Source organism: Hemitrygon akajei, chromosome 24 (genome assembly GCF_048418815.1).
Source record: "Hemitrygon akajei chromosome 24, sHemAka1.3, whole genome shotgun sequence".
Lineage (NCBI taxonomy): Eukaryota > Metazoa > Chordata > Chondrichthyes > Myliobatiformes > Dasyatidae > Hemitrygon > Hemitrygon akajei.
This window is the reverse complement of record NC_133147.1, coordinates 42,479,938-42,495,164: the sequence shown is the minus strand read 5'-3', so window position 1 is coordinate 42,495,164 and position 15,227 is coordinate 42,479,938. Positions and strand designations below refer to the sequence as shown.

Genomic DNA, 15,227 nt, shown 5'->3' with positions numbered 1-15,227 from the left:
TCGTGTCAGTGCTGAAACGGTTCTGTGACTCTGCACTCATTTTCGGGGTCTCTGCGGTCAATGTCTGTTATTTGTTTATTTTTAGTGTTTGCCCAATTTGTACTTTTTGTGTGTCCTTTTTGTCTGGAGTTTTTAAATACGCAATTTTTACAGATGAGAAATATCTATCACAGCAGTGGCATCTGTATCCTGGAATAATGAGATGCCAGTCCAGATTTTTATTTGGTAAAAAGTCGACTCCTTTTCCCACAGTGACGAACGGGCACTCAGGAGGGAGATTGAAAATCTGGCTGAATGGGGCCACAACAACAACCTCTCACTCAAAGTCAGCAAAACCAAACAGCTGATGATTGACGACACGAGATGGAAGCTGGGGGTCGTCATTGGGAGATCAGAGTTGGGGAGGGTCAGTAACTTTAGACTTCTTTGCATTATCACATCAGAGGATCTTCCTTAGAAATTTGTGGAGACTTGTTCTCCCAGAGAGTTGTGGGGGTCTGGAATGCACTGCCTCGGAAGGTAGTGGAGGCCAATTTTCTGGATGCTTTCAAGAAGGAGCTAGATAGGTATCTTATGGATAGGGGAATCAAGGGATATGGGGACAAGGCAGGAACCGGGTATTGATAGGAATTGATCAGCCATGATTTCAAAATGGCGGTGCAGGCTCGAAGGGCCAAATGGTCTACTTCTGCATCTATTGTCTATTGTCTATTGACACGTCACCAACAAACTTTGACTAACTGCACAGTGGAGAGTCTCCAAGTGGCCAAGATGGAGCTGTGTATGGCAGCCATGTTGTGATCTCAGGACCAATGTTACAGTGTAATTCCGCTAATGTCCGCAATTTCCTGAGCATTTCTAGTTCAAGAAGCTGATAGTCAGATCAGACATGTTGGACTGTCGCTTCTTAACATCGGGAAGATGGCATTTACCCACAAAGTGCCACCTTTTCTACACCAGGAACCCCTATTTACACGATCCATGTGAGGGTAATTTATTTCACCGCTGAGGGGAGGGAGAAGGGCCGGAGTCCTGGTGAGGTTGAGACGGTGTGCTAATCGGCCGCCGCTCCCTGGCCTACTCCGGGATAACACTCCGTCCCTGGACAATAAGCTGCTCGAACAGAGAGCCAGGATCTCCTTCCAGCGGGAAACAAAGGAATGTAACGTTTTGTGCTTCGTGGAGACCTGGCTGACGGAGGAGATACCGGACCACGCGATCGAGCCCTCTGGGTTCTCCCTGTTCCGGGTGGACTGGTCTAAAAACCTCCCTGGGAAGAGTGAAGGAGGTGGGGTATGCTTCCTGGTCAATAGTGCGTGGTGCGACCCCCGGAACGTGCATGTCCTCAAATCCTGTTGTTCCCCGGATCTGGAATTGCTCGTGCTGCTGTGCAGACCGTTCTGGCTGCCTGGGGAGTTCACGCCTGTTATTATCCCAGCTGTGTATATCCTGCAGCAGGCTGACACTGACCTGGCTCTCCAGGAATCGTACGAGACCATCAGCACGCTGGAGGCTGCTTTCATCGTTGCCGCAGACTTTAATCGAACGTCGCTGACTGAAGTCTCTCTGAAGTTTTGTCAACACACCCAGGTGAGCACTGCAGGACAGCGTACTCACCCACTGCTACTCTCCCTTCCACAATGTTTACAACGCTTCCTCCGTCCACCGCTCGGGAAGTCTGATCACTCCTCCCTCCTGCTTCTGCCCGTGCACGGGCATAAGCTGAAACATCGTTAAAATGATGTTGGTCCGACCACTGTCGGTCTCCATGCTACAAGACTGCTTTGATGACTTCAGCCGAGATGTCTTTCATGATGAGGATGTCTCCGAGTTCATGGAAGGAGACACGGACTTCATCTGGAAGTGCATTGAGGATGCTGTCCTGCGAAAATCAGTCAGGGTCTATCCAAACCAGGAATCCTGGATCAACAGTTCCGTGTGAGCAGCACTTACCGCACGAGACAGAGCTTGTGTTGCCGGTAACCGCCAGGAACTCAAGAAATGCAGCCATGGCCTACGCCAAATCATCAAGGCAGCGAAACGACAATACAGGGACAAGATCCGACACAACTCTCCACCAACAACACACACAGCTTATGGCAAGGTCTGCACACCATCGCACACTTCAAAGCTAAACACAGTGGTGCTGCCAACATCGCTGCCTCTCTCTCAGATGAGCTAAATCTTTTTTACGCTCGGTTCAATGTCGCCAACACTGAGCCCCCGAGGGGAGGCGCCAATGAGACCTGCACCTTGGTCACCTCTGAGGCTGCAGTGTGCGAGTGTTTCCGATGAGTGAACAGCCGTAGGGCTGTGGGACTGGACGGCATCCCAGGGCAGGGACTCAGAGAGTGTGTGGCACAACCGGCTGGTGTGCTTGCAGACATTTTTAATCTCTCCCTCTCCTTCACAACATCAACCATTGTCCCTGTACCTAAAACGCCCAAGGTAACATGTCTGAACGACTGGCATCCTGTTGCACTCACCTCAATAATAAGCAAATGCTTTGAGAGGCTGGTCAAGGACAACATCTGCAGCTTGCTGCCACCCACACTCGACCCCTACAATTCACCTAGCGACACAATGGGGGCAGCCTGCAGTGCTCACACCACCAGGCCCACTCTCACTCACCCTAACCCACAAAAGGTGCAAAGTCATTCTACCAAGTGAACCCGGGTCACCGGCTCTGTAAGGAGATGCACATTGAACTGTCACATCCTCTGCATTGAACTGCATTGGCTGGGAATCGAACCCAGGTCTCCCGCGTGGCGGGCGAGAATTCTACCACTGAACCACCAATGCAACTGTTGGCAAATCAACCAAATTAAGTACATCAGAGGACAGACCACACCAGACACAACTTTGCCCATTTCAGTCTTCCTGTAACTTCAAACAAGATTGCTTCAATCAAGCAGAGATGCCATTGTGCCTTCTTAGTGCCCAGTCTTACGTACTGGTCCCAGGGCAGATTCTCTGATGTGATAACGCAAAGAAGTTTAAAGTTCCTGACCCTCCCCAACTCTGATCTCCCAATGACGACCCCCAGCTTCCATCTCGTGTCGTCAATCATCAGCTGTTTGGTTTTGCTGACGTTGAGTGAGAGGTTGTTGTTGTGGCCCCATTCAGCCAGATTTTCAATCTCCCTCCTGAGTGCCCGTTCGTCACTGTGGGAAAAGGAGTCGACTTTTTACCAAATAAAAATCTGGACTGGCATCTCATTATTGCAGGATACAGATGCCACTGGCATGATAGATATTCAGCAGCTGTAAAAACTGTCTACCTCACGTGCAGACACTCCTGTACCGAGTGTCACTTGCCAGATCAGCGCTGAGGCAAGTGCCGAGACTTGCCGGCCACAGCTGTGGTCAGTTCAGTGCGAACCCCACGGAGTAGGGAGCTGAACACTGGTTTGTCGTCTGTCACCCTCAGCCTTTATCATATTCGTCCCGACACGCCATGGCGGGCTGGAGGTGAGGGTGTCCCCAATGGAAGCCCCTTTACGAGGGGGCTCTTCCCATGCACCTGGGGGTTCTGGGGTGGAGGCTGCTGCAGAGAGCGGTGCCCTGCAACAAGTTCTTCAGATTGTACACGGATCTCCCAGCCGCACGTCGCTGCTGGGGGCTGGAGGAGACCGTGTACCACATGTACCTGGAGTGTGTGAGGCTGCAGCCTCTTTTTGCATGTCTGCACAGGCTGCTTCTGGTTGCATCTTAGCCCCACCCTATTTACATACGGTCATCCCGTAAGGAGGGGGCATGGAGGGATGAGGATGTCCTTGTCAACCTGCTCCTGGGGCTGGCGAAATCAGCCATCCGTGAGTCTTAGAAACGGGTGGAGGAGGATCTGCCTGGGCAGACTGCCTGGCCATGTTTAGGGGGTATGTTCGTGCCTGGGTAAACATTGAGAAGGAACACGCGCAGTCCACAGTGACCATAGAGGCATTCTGGTACAGTTGGGCTCCATGGGGGGAATAACCATATAACAATTACAGCACAGAGACAGACCATCTCAGCCCTTCTAGTCCGTGCCGAACGCTTACTCTCACCTAGTCCCACCGACCTGCACTCAGCCCATAAAGTTTTTTATCATTAAATCCCAACTCCTATACTCAAAGCTCTGATTTATAAAGGTCAGTATACCAAAAGCTTTCTTCACCACCCTATCCACCTGAGATTCCACCTTCAGGGAACTATGCACCATTATTCCTAGATCCCTCTGTTCTACTGCATTCCTCACTGCCCTACCATTTACCACTCCATAATGTACTGGTTAGGCACAGGAGTAATTTCAGCCAGAGACTCATTCCACCGAGATGCAACACTGAGCGTCATAGGAAGTCATTCCTGCCTGTGGCCATTAAACTTTACAACTCCTCCCTCGGAGTGTCAGACGCCCTGAGCCAATAGGCTGGTCCTGGACTTATTTCCACTGGGAATATGATACTTATTATTGTTTAATTATTTATGGTTTTATATTGCTTTATTTCTACTATTGGGTAACAATTTCCCTCGGGATCAATAAAGTATGTCTATCTGTATGTCCTATTTTGATTAGTCCTACCAAAATGTAGCTCCTCACACTGGAGCGAGATAGGTATCTTATGGATAGGGGAATCAAGGGATATGGGGACAGGGCAGGAACTGGGTATTGTGTTACATACCCGTGACACGTCACAGTAGTACCCTTGTCACGTGACTGGGGTTGAAGTTATACTGGACTTGAGGTAATGGTCTTGTGATGGTGGAGTGACGTCATTTTCCCGCCAGTAGAGGTCATGTGACAGTTTTTTTTTACAGGTTATAAAAGGAAGACCCACCCTGTGAGGTGGGGCAGTTCGTGGCTGGATTTGCCAGGCTGACTTCATGTCACTGTGTGATTTAATGTGATGACGCAGTTTAGTTGAAAAATGAAGTTTTATATAATGCCTAAAGTTTGAAAGGTCATTGCCAGCGGTTTCTTTGCTGGTGGAGAGTGAAGATAAGAATTTGGAAGATAAAGATCGAGGAGAATCGATTTTCGACAGTGGATTGGTTTCGACCTTATTTGATCCTCATTCGGAAGGATTTCGTTGACTGTTCTCGTGTTAATCTCCGCTGGGATAGCGGGAGATTGAGGACAGAGTGTGGAAGAAGAGGTTAGTGCCATTAAACCATTACGTTTCATAAAAATTCGACGTGGGAAGAGTTCGACGCCGGGGATTGAAGGACAACGACGTGGAAGAGAATTTAAATCGCCTTAAAAAAGTCTCTCCTTTTAAATGGACTGTGAGCTTTTGAACTTTCGGCATACCGCTTTAAAGAACTGTTTTTTTTCAATACCGCTTTAAGAACTGTTTGAACTGCAACGCTATTAAGAACTGTGAATCTGCCGCACAGCAGCTGTTTTCCGGTTACGCTAGTGTTTGTTTACTTTTGGGGGGTTTGTTTTCAGTGTTTAATAAACGTGTTATTTGTTATAAAAACCCTTGCCTAACTCATATATATTTATTGTTGCCTGAATACGTAACATAAATATGGGGGCTGCGTCCGGAATTGGATCGTTTGAGTTTAAATGCTTGTTGAATTTTGAGTCGGTGTTTTGGAAACGGGGAATACTCGATTCTTTTGTTTGATTGGCTTGTGAGTGGTATTCGGCAACGATGAATTTTGATGAGTTTCTGGATTCGCCAGCCGCGGATTTGTTAGCGAAGGCGAAAAAAACTGAAGTATCTGAGATTGCTAATAGGTTGCAACTTAAAGGTATTTTGGCGACTACATCAAAAGCTGTAATACAGAGAAAAATCGCATCACACTTTGTGGCTTCGGGTGATTTTGAAGAATCGATTTTAGAATCGTTTCCAATAAGTAATATGGAGATACAGTTGCAAATTGAACAAATGAAGTTGGATCAAAGTAAAGCAGAATTGGAGCATTATAAATTGGAAGCTGAACAGAAAAAAAGAGAGTTTGAATATGCAATGGTGAATTTAAGATCTGGGAATCAGTCTTCTGGTTCTAAAAAACCGTTTGTTGCTAGCCAAGAAATTAAATTGGTCCCTCCATTTAGTGAAACAGAAGTGGAAAAATATTTTCAACATTTTGAAACTATTGCTCGGATGTCAGACTGGCCGAAAGATAAATGGTCAGTGTTGTTACAGAGTGTAATTAAAGGTAAAGCACAAGTTTACACAGCTTTAACTGCTGCGCAAGCATTAGATTATGATATTGTGAAAACGAATATTCTCAAAGTGTACGAATTAGTCCCAGAAGCATATAGGGAAAGATTCAGAAGTTTGAAAAAGTCTGTGGAAAAGACTTATGTGGAATTTGCCTATGATAAAGCTGTGTGTTTTGAGAGATGGGTTTCTTCTAAAAATGTAAATGAGGACTATGATACATTGAAAGAGCTGATTTTAATGGAGGAATTTAAAAGAAGCATTCCTGTTGAAGTAAGGACCTACTTAAATGAGAGGGATACTGATAAATCGCAGGACTGTGCTAGATTAGCTGATAAGTATGTTTTAATCCATAAGAATAAATTTCCTCAGGGTAGAATTTTTAAGAGGAAAAATAATATGGAGACTCAAGGTAAATCAGAAATTAAATCAGAGGTTAATGCGAAAGGTAAGGAGGAAGGAAAACCTGTGAAGGAAAGACAGTTTGGTCTTATTTGTAACTATTGTAAGAAGCCTGGCCATGTAATAGCTAACTGTTTCAAACTGAAAAAGAAAGAGAAGGAAGCAGTTCCAGATGCTTGTGTGCAACATACTGAAGCACCTGTAAAGTTACAGGGTTTGGTAAACACAAATGAGGATTTGTTAGAGTCTGACCAAGTTAGAAAGGGATATGATCATTTTATAACTGAAGGGTTTATATCCTTGAAAGAAGGATCTACTCTGGTGCCAATAAAAATCCTTAGGGATACTGGAGCTTCTCAATCACTGATGTTAGATAGTGTGTTGAAGTTTAATGAAGAGAGTGATACTGGTGAGGTAAATTACATAAGAGGTGTTGGAAGTGATTTTATGCCTGTACATTTACATAAAGTAAATTTAAAGTCAGGGTTAGTTACAGGATTTGTTAAAGTAGGATTACGGCATAGCTTACCTGTGGAGGGTATTTCTTTATTGTTAGGTAATGACTTGGCAGGTGGACAAGTTTTTCCTGAAGTACATTTGACAATGGAGTCAGAGATGAATTCTAACACAGATTCTTCCTGTGTTGTGACGAGAGCTATGGCTAAAAAGATTGATGTGCAGAATGAGGTTGTTACTCATGACTGTTCAACTCAGGATTCGAGTTTTGAGGATGTGTCAGAGACTTTCTTACCTTCGTTGTTTGAACAAGATTCTGGGAGTAAGTCTGACTATGAAGATTTATCTCTGTCTCGGAAGGAGATGATAGCAGAGCAGAATAGAGATCCTGAGACTATAAAATTAAAGGAACAAGCTTTACTAGGTAGTGAAATTGAGAAGGTGCCAGTAGGATATTACTTGGAAAATGGAGTGTTGATGAGGAAGTGGAGATCGCCTACAATTCCTGCAAGTGAGGAATGGAATGTTGTTTACCAGGTAGTTGTTCCTAAAGTTTATCGAAATGAGATTTTGACTTTAGCTCATAGTGTGCCTTTAGGTGGACATCAAGGGGTAAGGAAAACTGTGGACAAGATTTTAAAACATTTTTACTGGCCTGGTCTAAGAAAAGATGTGGCAATGTTTTGTAAGACGTGCCATACTTGTCAAATTGTGGGTAAACCAAATCAGGTTACACCAGTAGCTCCATTACAACCTATTCCAGCATTTGGTGAACCGTTTTCTAAAGTTATTGTAGATTGTGTTGGTCCATTACCAAAGACAAAAACTGGTTATCAGTATTTGTTGACTATCGTGTACTTCGTCTAGGTTTCCAGAGGCAGTGCCACTTAGGAATATAAAAGCTAAAACTGTGACGAAGGCTCTTATAAAATTCTTTACTTATTTTGGATTGCCTAAGGAAATACAAACTGATCAAGGTAGTAATTTTATGTCTGATTGTTTCAACAGATTGTTTATAAATTGGGAGCTAAGCAAATCACTTCGTCTGCATACCATCCAGAATCGCAAGGTGCCTTGGAGAGGTTTCATTCTACCCTCAAGAATATGATTAGGACATATTGTGTGGAAAATGAGAGTATAAACTTACTTTTATTTGCAGTAAGGGAATCGGTACAGGAATCTTTAGGTTTTAGTCCATTTGAACTTGTGTTTGGGCATAGAGTTAGAGGACCTTTAGCTTTATTGAAGGAACAGTGGATTAGTAAGGAAGTACACACTAATTTGTTGGACTATGTTTTGAAATGTAAGGACAGGTTACATAAAGCTTGTAGCTTAGCCAAGGAAAATGTAAAGTTGGCTCAGGAGAAAATGAAAACTTGGTATGATAAGGAAGCTAGGATGAGGATGTTTAAGCCTGGAGATAAGGTGTTGGTTCTTTTCCCAGTGCAGACAAACTAGATTTCATGGTCCTTATGAAATTGTGTCTAGAATCAATGATGTGGATTATGTAATAAAAACTCCAGATCGTAGAAGGTCAACACAACTTTGCCATATAAATATGATTAAACCATATTTTGGGAAACAATCTGATACTGTGTCTGTTGTGGTTAGTGAGAATGAGTTTGATGTAACTGGGAACATGATAGATGATTCATCTGACTTTCATTCTAATTCTAACATTGTTGCTGTTAGGTTACCTAATTCGACCATTCTGGAAAATATGGATGAGAAATTAGCACATTTACAGCTAGAGCAACAACAGATGAAGGAATTAATTTTTAAGTATAAGGATTTGTTTCCAGATGTTCCGAGAAGGACTACTATAGCTTCACATGATGTAGATGTTGGAGATGCCAAACCTATTAGACAACATCCATATAGGATGAACATGGAAAAATGTGAACTTGCTGAGAAGGAAATTGAATACATGTTAGAGAATGATATTATTAGACATTCTAACTCGAATTGGAGTTCGCCATGTGTTATGGTGCCAAAACCTGATGGTAGTATTAGGTTTTGTACGGACTATAGGAAGGTGAATGCTGTAACGAAAACAGATGCATATCCAATTCCTAGAGTAGATGATTGTGTAGATAAAGTTGGAAAAGCAAAGTTCCTTACAAAGATTGATTTATTGAAAGGGTATTGGTGTGTTCCATTAACGGACAGAGGTAGAGAGATTTCTGCATTTGTAACTCCATCTGGGTTATATGAGTATAATGTTCTTCCATTTGGGATGAAGAATGCCCCAGGTACTTTCCAGAGGATGATTAACTCTGTGATTCAGGGATTGAAAAATACTGATGCTTATATTGATGATTTAGTGACAGGAAATGATACTTGGGAAACACACATAATTGCGGTGGAGAAATTGTTTGAAAGGCTTTCAAAAGCTAACTTAACTATTAATTTAGCTAAGAGTGAATTTGTACATGCCACTGTGACTTACCTTGGTTATGTTGTGGGTCAAGGTAAGGTAGCTCCTGTTCAGGCAAAAGTTCAGGCAATTTTAGAGATTCCCACTCCGACGGGGAAAAAAACTCTCAGAAGATTTTTGGGAATGGTAGGATATTATCGAAAATTTTGTAAGAATTTTGCTAATGTTGCCCTTCCATTAACTAACCTTCTGCAGAAGAATGTGAAGTTTGTGTGGACAGTGCCTTGTCAAGAAGCATTTGAAAAATTGAAAACAATGATATGTCAACAACCTGTGCTTAAGGCACCTGACTTTGGAAAACCTTTTTCATTAGCTGTAGATGCTAGTGATGAAGCTGCGGGAGCAGTATTGATGCAACGGAATGAGGGTGATGAGGTTGATCATCCAGTAGCTTACTTTTCTAAGAAATTTAATAAGCATCAAAGAAACTATTCAACAATAGAGAAAGAATTGTTATCTCTTGTTTTAGCTTTGGAATATTTTGAGGTATATGTTGGTACAACTCAAAAACCACTTATTGTTTACACAGATCATAATCCGTTAGTTTTTCTGAGTAAGATGAAAAACAAAAACAGAAGATTATTAAATTGGAGTTTGATGTTACAAGAGTACAATATTGTGATAACTCATATTAAAGGTAAAGATAATGTGGTTGCTGATTGTCTATCTCGATGTTGAATGTACAAAGTAATTTTTTTTAGTGGTTAGTTTTTTCTGATTGTAACACTCCTACTGTATTGTATATTGTGTATGTTATATAATTTATACATTTGTTTTTCTTGTAAGTAATTGTTAAAATTTTTGTTCTTGTAAGACCAAAAATGTTTTTTTTGGAGGGAGGTGTTATGTACCCGTGACACGTGACAGTGATACCCTTGTCACGTGACTGGGGTTGAAGTTATACTGGACTTGAGGTAATGGTCTTGTGATGGTGGAGTGACGTCATTTTCCCGCCAGTAGAGGTCATGTGACAGTTTTTTTTTACAGGTTATAAAAGGAAGACCCACCCTGTCAGGTGGGGCAGTTCGTGGCTGGATTTGCCAGGCTGTCTTCATGTCACTGCGTGATTTAATGTGATGACGCAGTTTAGTTGAAAAATGAAGTTTTATATAATGCCTAAAGTTTGAAAGGTCATTGCCAGCGGTTTCTTTGCTGGTGGAGAGTGAAGATAAGAATTTGGAAGATAAAGATCGAGGAGAATCGATTTTCGACGGTGGATTGGTTTCGACCTTATTTGATCCTCATTCGGAAGGATTTCGTTGACTGTTCTCGTGTTAATCTCCGCTGGGATAGCGGGAGATTGAGGACAGAGTGTGGAAGAAGAGGTTAGTGCCATTAAACCATTACGTTTCATAAAAATTCGACGTGGGAAGAGTTCGACGCCGGGGATTGAAGGACAACGACGTGGAAGAGAATTTAAATCGCCTTAAAAAAGTCTCTCCTTTTAAATGGACTGTGAGCTTTTGAACTTTCGGCATACCGCTTTAAAGAACTGTTTTTTTTCAATACCGCTTTAAGAACTGTTTGAACTGCAACGCTATTAAGAACTGTGAATCTGCCGCACAGCAGCTGTTTTCCGGTTACGCTAGTGTTTGTTTACTTTTGGGGGGTTTGTTTTCAGTGTTTAATAAACGTGTTATTTGTTATAAAAACCCTTGCCTAACTCGTATATATTTATTGTTGCCTGAATACGTAACAATTGATAGTAGATGATCAGCCATGATCTCAGAATGGTGGTGCAGGCTCGAAGGGCCGAATGGTCTACTTCTGCACCTATTGTCTATTATCAGCATTAAACTTCATCTGCCATCTTTCAGCCCACTCATCTAACTGGTCTAAATCTCTCTGTAAGCTTTGAAAACCTACTTCATTATCCACAACGCCACCTATCTTCGTATCATCTGCATACTTACCAATCCAATTTACCACCCCATCATTGCCATCATTGACAGAGATGGAAACATTTTAGTTTAATGTGTATTGTCTATTTGTAGTGAAGTAATTGTGTTAGTCACTGGTTTGTATATATAGCACAGAATTTGTAATAAAGATATTTTGTACATAAAAAAACCTTTATCATATTTGTTTTTTGTGCATCAGGTCCAGGGAAACAATTACTTTGTTCACCTTTCCACTTGTGTACTGGAAATGACCTTAAACGATTTTGAACTTGCAATTGATGCGAAATAACTGTTTTGCTTGTGAATCCTACCTTGTTGATGTTATGCACCTGCAAGAAATTCTTCCATTGTATTTGTGGATATGACAATAAACTCGATGTTGATAATGGGCTGTGAACTGAAAGTGAGTGTGAAAATGTTCCAGAGAAATGTGTGAAATGATGCCTCACGGATGAGTGATGAGCAAGAACGACAGGACTGTGAGCCGGGGACGCGTCTGTGAGCTGGGGACGGGACTGTGAGCCGGGGACGGGACTGTGAGCCGGAGACGGGTCTGTGAGCCGGGGACGGGACTGTGAGCCGGAGACGGGACTGTGAGCCGGAGACGGGACTGTGAGCCGGGGACGGGTCTGTGAGCCGGGGACGGGACTGTGAGCCGGGGACGGGTCTGTGAGCCGGGGACGGGACTGTGAGCCGGAGACGGGTCTGTGAGCAGGGGACGGGACTGTGAGCAGGGGACGGGACTGTGAGCCGGGGACGGGACTGTGAGCAGGGGACGGGACTGTGAGCCGGGGACGGGTCTGTGAGCAGGGGACGGGACTGTGAGCAGGGGACGGGTCTGTGAGCAGGGGACGGGTCTGTGAGCAGGGGACGGGTCTGTGAGCAGGGGACGGGACTGTGAGCCGGGGACGGGTCTGTGAGCAGGGGACGGGACTGTGAGCCGGGGACGGGACTGTGAGCCGGAGACGGGTCTGTGAGCCGGGGACGGGTCTGTGAGCCGGGGACGGGACTGTGAGCCGGGGACAGGTCTGTGTCACTGACATCTTCAACATCTCCCTGAGCAGCGCCGTCATTCCAACGTGCTTCAAGGCCGCTTCATTTTTACTGTGTACTGTACCAGCAGTTTATGGTCTAAATGACAATAAACGCAACTTGACCTTGAGAGGATCTCGCCATGTTGTGGGAGTGGGGAATGTCTGAATAGACTTACTGAGTTTTGGAAGTTGTGAAACTGCTGAAGGAGTTGTGTAACCAAAGAGTTAATGATGTTTGTTATGGGAGAACGTAGTGAACCTTGGAGTTGTTTGATTGAACAGGAAGACTGGAATGGGCAAAGTTGTGTCTGGTGTGGTCTGACCTCCGATGTACTTAATTTAGTTGATTTGTTAACAGTTGCATTGGTGGTTCAGTGGTAGAATTCTCGCCCGCCACGCGGGAGACCTGGGTTCGATTCCCAGCCAATGCAGTTCAATGCAGAGGGTGTGATAGTGCAATGTGCATCTCATTACAATGCCAGTTTTCTTCCCGAATCTTTAGAATTCCTTGGAAATACAATGTCTTTTCTTAACAACTACTTATAGCCTGGTAACAGGCCCAGTGACCAAACTAATCCTGGACTTCCCTGTCAGATCACCGACAGGTGGGCTCCCTCACCTCCACCCCTCTGACCCTTCACACTGATTGTGTCAGAGAGATAACTTCTTCCCTGTAGGCCCCCTCATTGTTTGAGATTAGGCCAGTGGTGTTAGGAAGTCAACCTCTCCCTGCATGTCACAAAAACAAAGGAGCTGGTTGTGGACAACAGGAGGAATGGAGGGAGGCTAACCCCTAATGATAGCAATGGATCTGTGGTTGAAAGGGTGAACAGCTTTAAGTTCCTGGCATAGATATCACCGAGGATCTCACGTGGTCTGTCTGTCACATGCTGTCTGTGTGGTGAAAAAGGCACAACTCTGCCTCTTTCATCGCAGACGGTTAAAGAAAGTTTGGTATGGGCCCCCAAATCTTAAGAACATTCTACAGGGACACAATTGAGAGCATCCTGACTGGCTGCATCACTGCCTGGTATGGGAACTGTACTTCCCTCGATCGCAGGACTCTGCAGAGAGTGGTGCGGCAGCCCAGCACATCTGTAGATGTGAACTTCCCACTATCCAGGACACTTACAGAGACGGGTTTTAAAAAAGGGCCCCCATGAAAGCAGAGATGAGGGCAGATAATAATTAATGGGAAGTTAGAGGACTGGGAAGCTTTTGAAAACCAATAGAAGGCAATAAATGGAGAAAAGACGCAATATGAAGTTATATAAAGATAAAAAATGAGGTGACAGTGGATATAGGAGAACTGGCGGATGTAGCAGGAATAAAGAGGGCCTTCTCCGGTTGGCAGCTGGTGACTGGTGGTGTTCCACAGGGCTTGGTATAGGGACCACTTCTTTTCATGTTTACGTGTGTCCCTGTAGAAAGTTCTTAGGATTTGATTTGATGACAGAATGGATGGCTTTGTGGCCAAGATTGCAAACTACATGAAGGTTGGTGGTAGGCAAGTACTGTTGAGAAAGTTGGGAATCTGCAGAAGAACTTAGATTAGGAGGATGGGCAATTAAGTGGCAGATGGGAAGTGTTCGATCATGCACTTTGGTAGAAGGAATAAAAGCAGAGAGTATTTTCTAAATGGGGGAAAATTCAAAAGCCAAAGGTATAAAGGTACTTGTGAGCTGTCGTGCAGGATTCCCTGAAGGTTGAGCAGGTGGTAAGGAAGACATGCAACGGTAGCATTCATTTCAAGAGGTCTAGAATATAAAAGCTGATGCTTTATAAAGGCACTGGTGAAGCCTGACTGGTCGGCAGTGGACAGTGGGATGGACACTGGAGGATGGAGTGGACAGTGGGATGGACACTGGAGGGTGGAGTGGACAGTGGGATGGACACGGGAGGGTGGAGTGGACAGTGGGATGGACACTGGAGGGTGGAGTGGACAGTGGGATGGACACGGGAGGGTGGACAGTGGGATGGACACTGGAGGGTGGAGTGGACAGTGGGATGGACACGGGAGGGTGGACAGTGGGATGGATACTGGAGGGTGGAGTGGACAGTGGGATGGACACTGGAGGATGGAGTGGACAGTGCACGTGCACAGAGGAGGGTCAGGGAAAGGAATCTTTAAGTTCAAAGTGAACTTATTATCGAAGTACATACCTGTCACCATGTACATTTTCTTGTGGGCATTCATAGTACAACAAAGGAACACAACAGAATCAATGAAAGAGCACGCCTGAGCGGACGGACAAACTACCAATGTGCAAAAGGCAGCAAAATGCACAGTAAATAATGCATCACTGGTGTCCTTGGAAGTGAGCTTATTGGTTGTGGGGTAATAACTGTTCCCAAACACGGTGGTGTGCACCCCGAGACTCCTGTACCTCCTTTGTAGGTATATTCTTATCTCAGGGTAGCATATGATGTCTTTAATGTGCTTTGAAAATAAATTCACTTCGAACGTAAAGGGACTGTCTTCCTTCCCTATCTACCTCGTTGTGTCCTTGCACCTTATGCCCGCACTGTCCTCTCTCCGTAACTCTTTCCCTCCCCCCCCCAACTTCTCATTCTGACTTCTGCCCTCCCCAGTGGTGAAGGGTCTCGTCCCAAAACATCGAACCTTTGTCCTTCACAATAGACAGGACCCAGGATCTCCCGGTTGCCACCCACTTCAACTCTGCCTCTCATTCCCATTCGGATATGTCCATACATGGCCTCCTCTACAGCCATGATGAGGCCAAACTCAGGTTGGAGGAACAACATCTCATCTACCGTCTGGGTAGCCTCCAGCCTGGTGGTACGAACATTGAATTCTCCAATTTCCGGTAATTCCCTCCCCC

General features: G+C 44.5%; 2 non-coding genes across 2 annotated transcripts; one reads left to right on the top strand and one right to left on the bottom strand.

The window, feature by feature from the left end:
- Nucleotides 1–2,731: 2,731 nt before the first annotated feature.
- trnag-gcc (transfer RNA glycine (anticodon GCC)) lies at nt 2,732–2,802 on the bottom strand. Its single transcript has one exon. It is a non-coding gene; the product is annotated as a tRNA-Gly (tRNA).
- A 9,942-nt stretch (nt 2,803–12,744) lies between these two features.
- Nucleotides 12,745–12,815, top strand: trnag-gcc (transfer RNA glycine (anticodon GCC)). The gene has a single exon. It is a non-coding gene; the product is annotated as a tRNA-Gly (tRNA).
- The last annotated feature ends 2,412 nt before the right edge of the window (nt 12,816–15,227 follow it).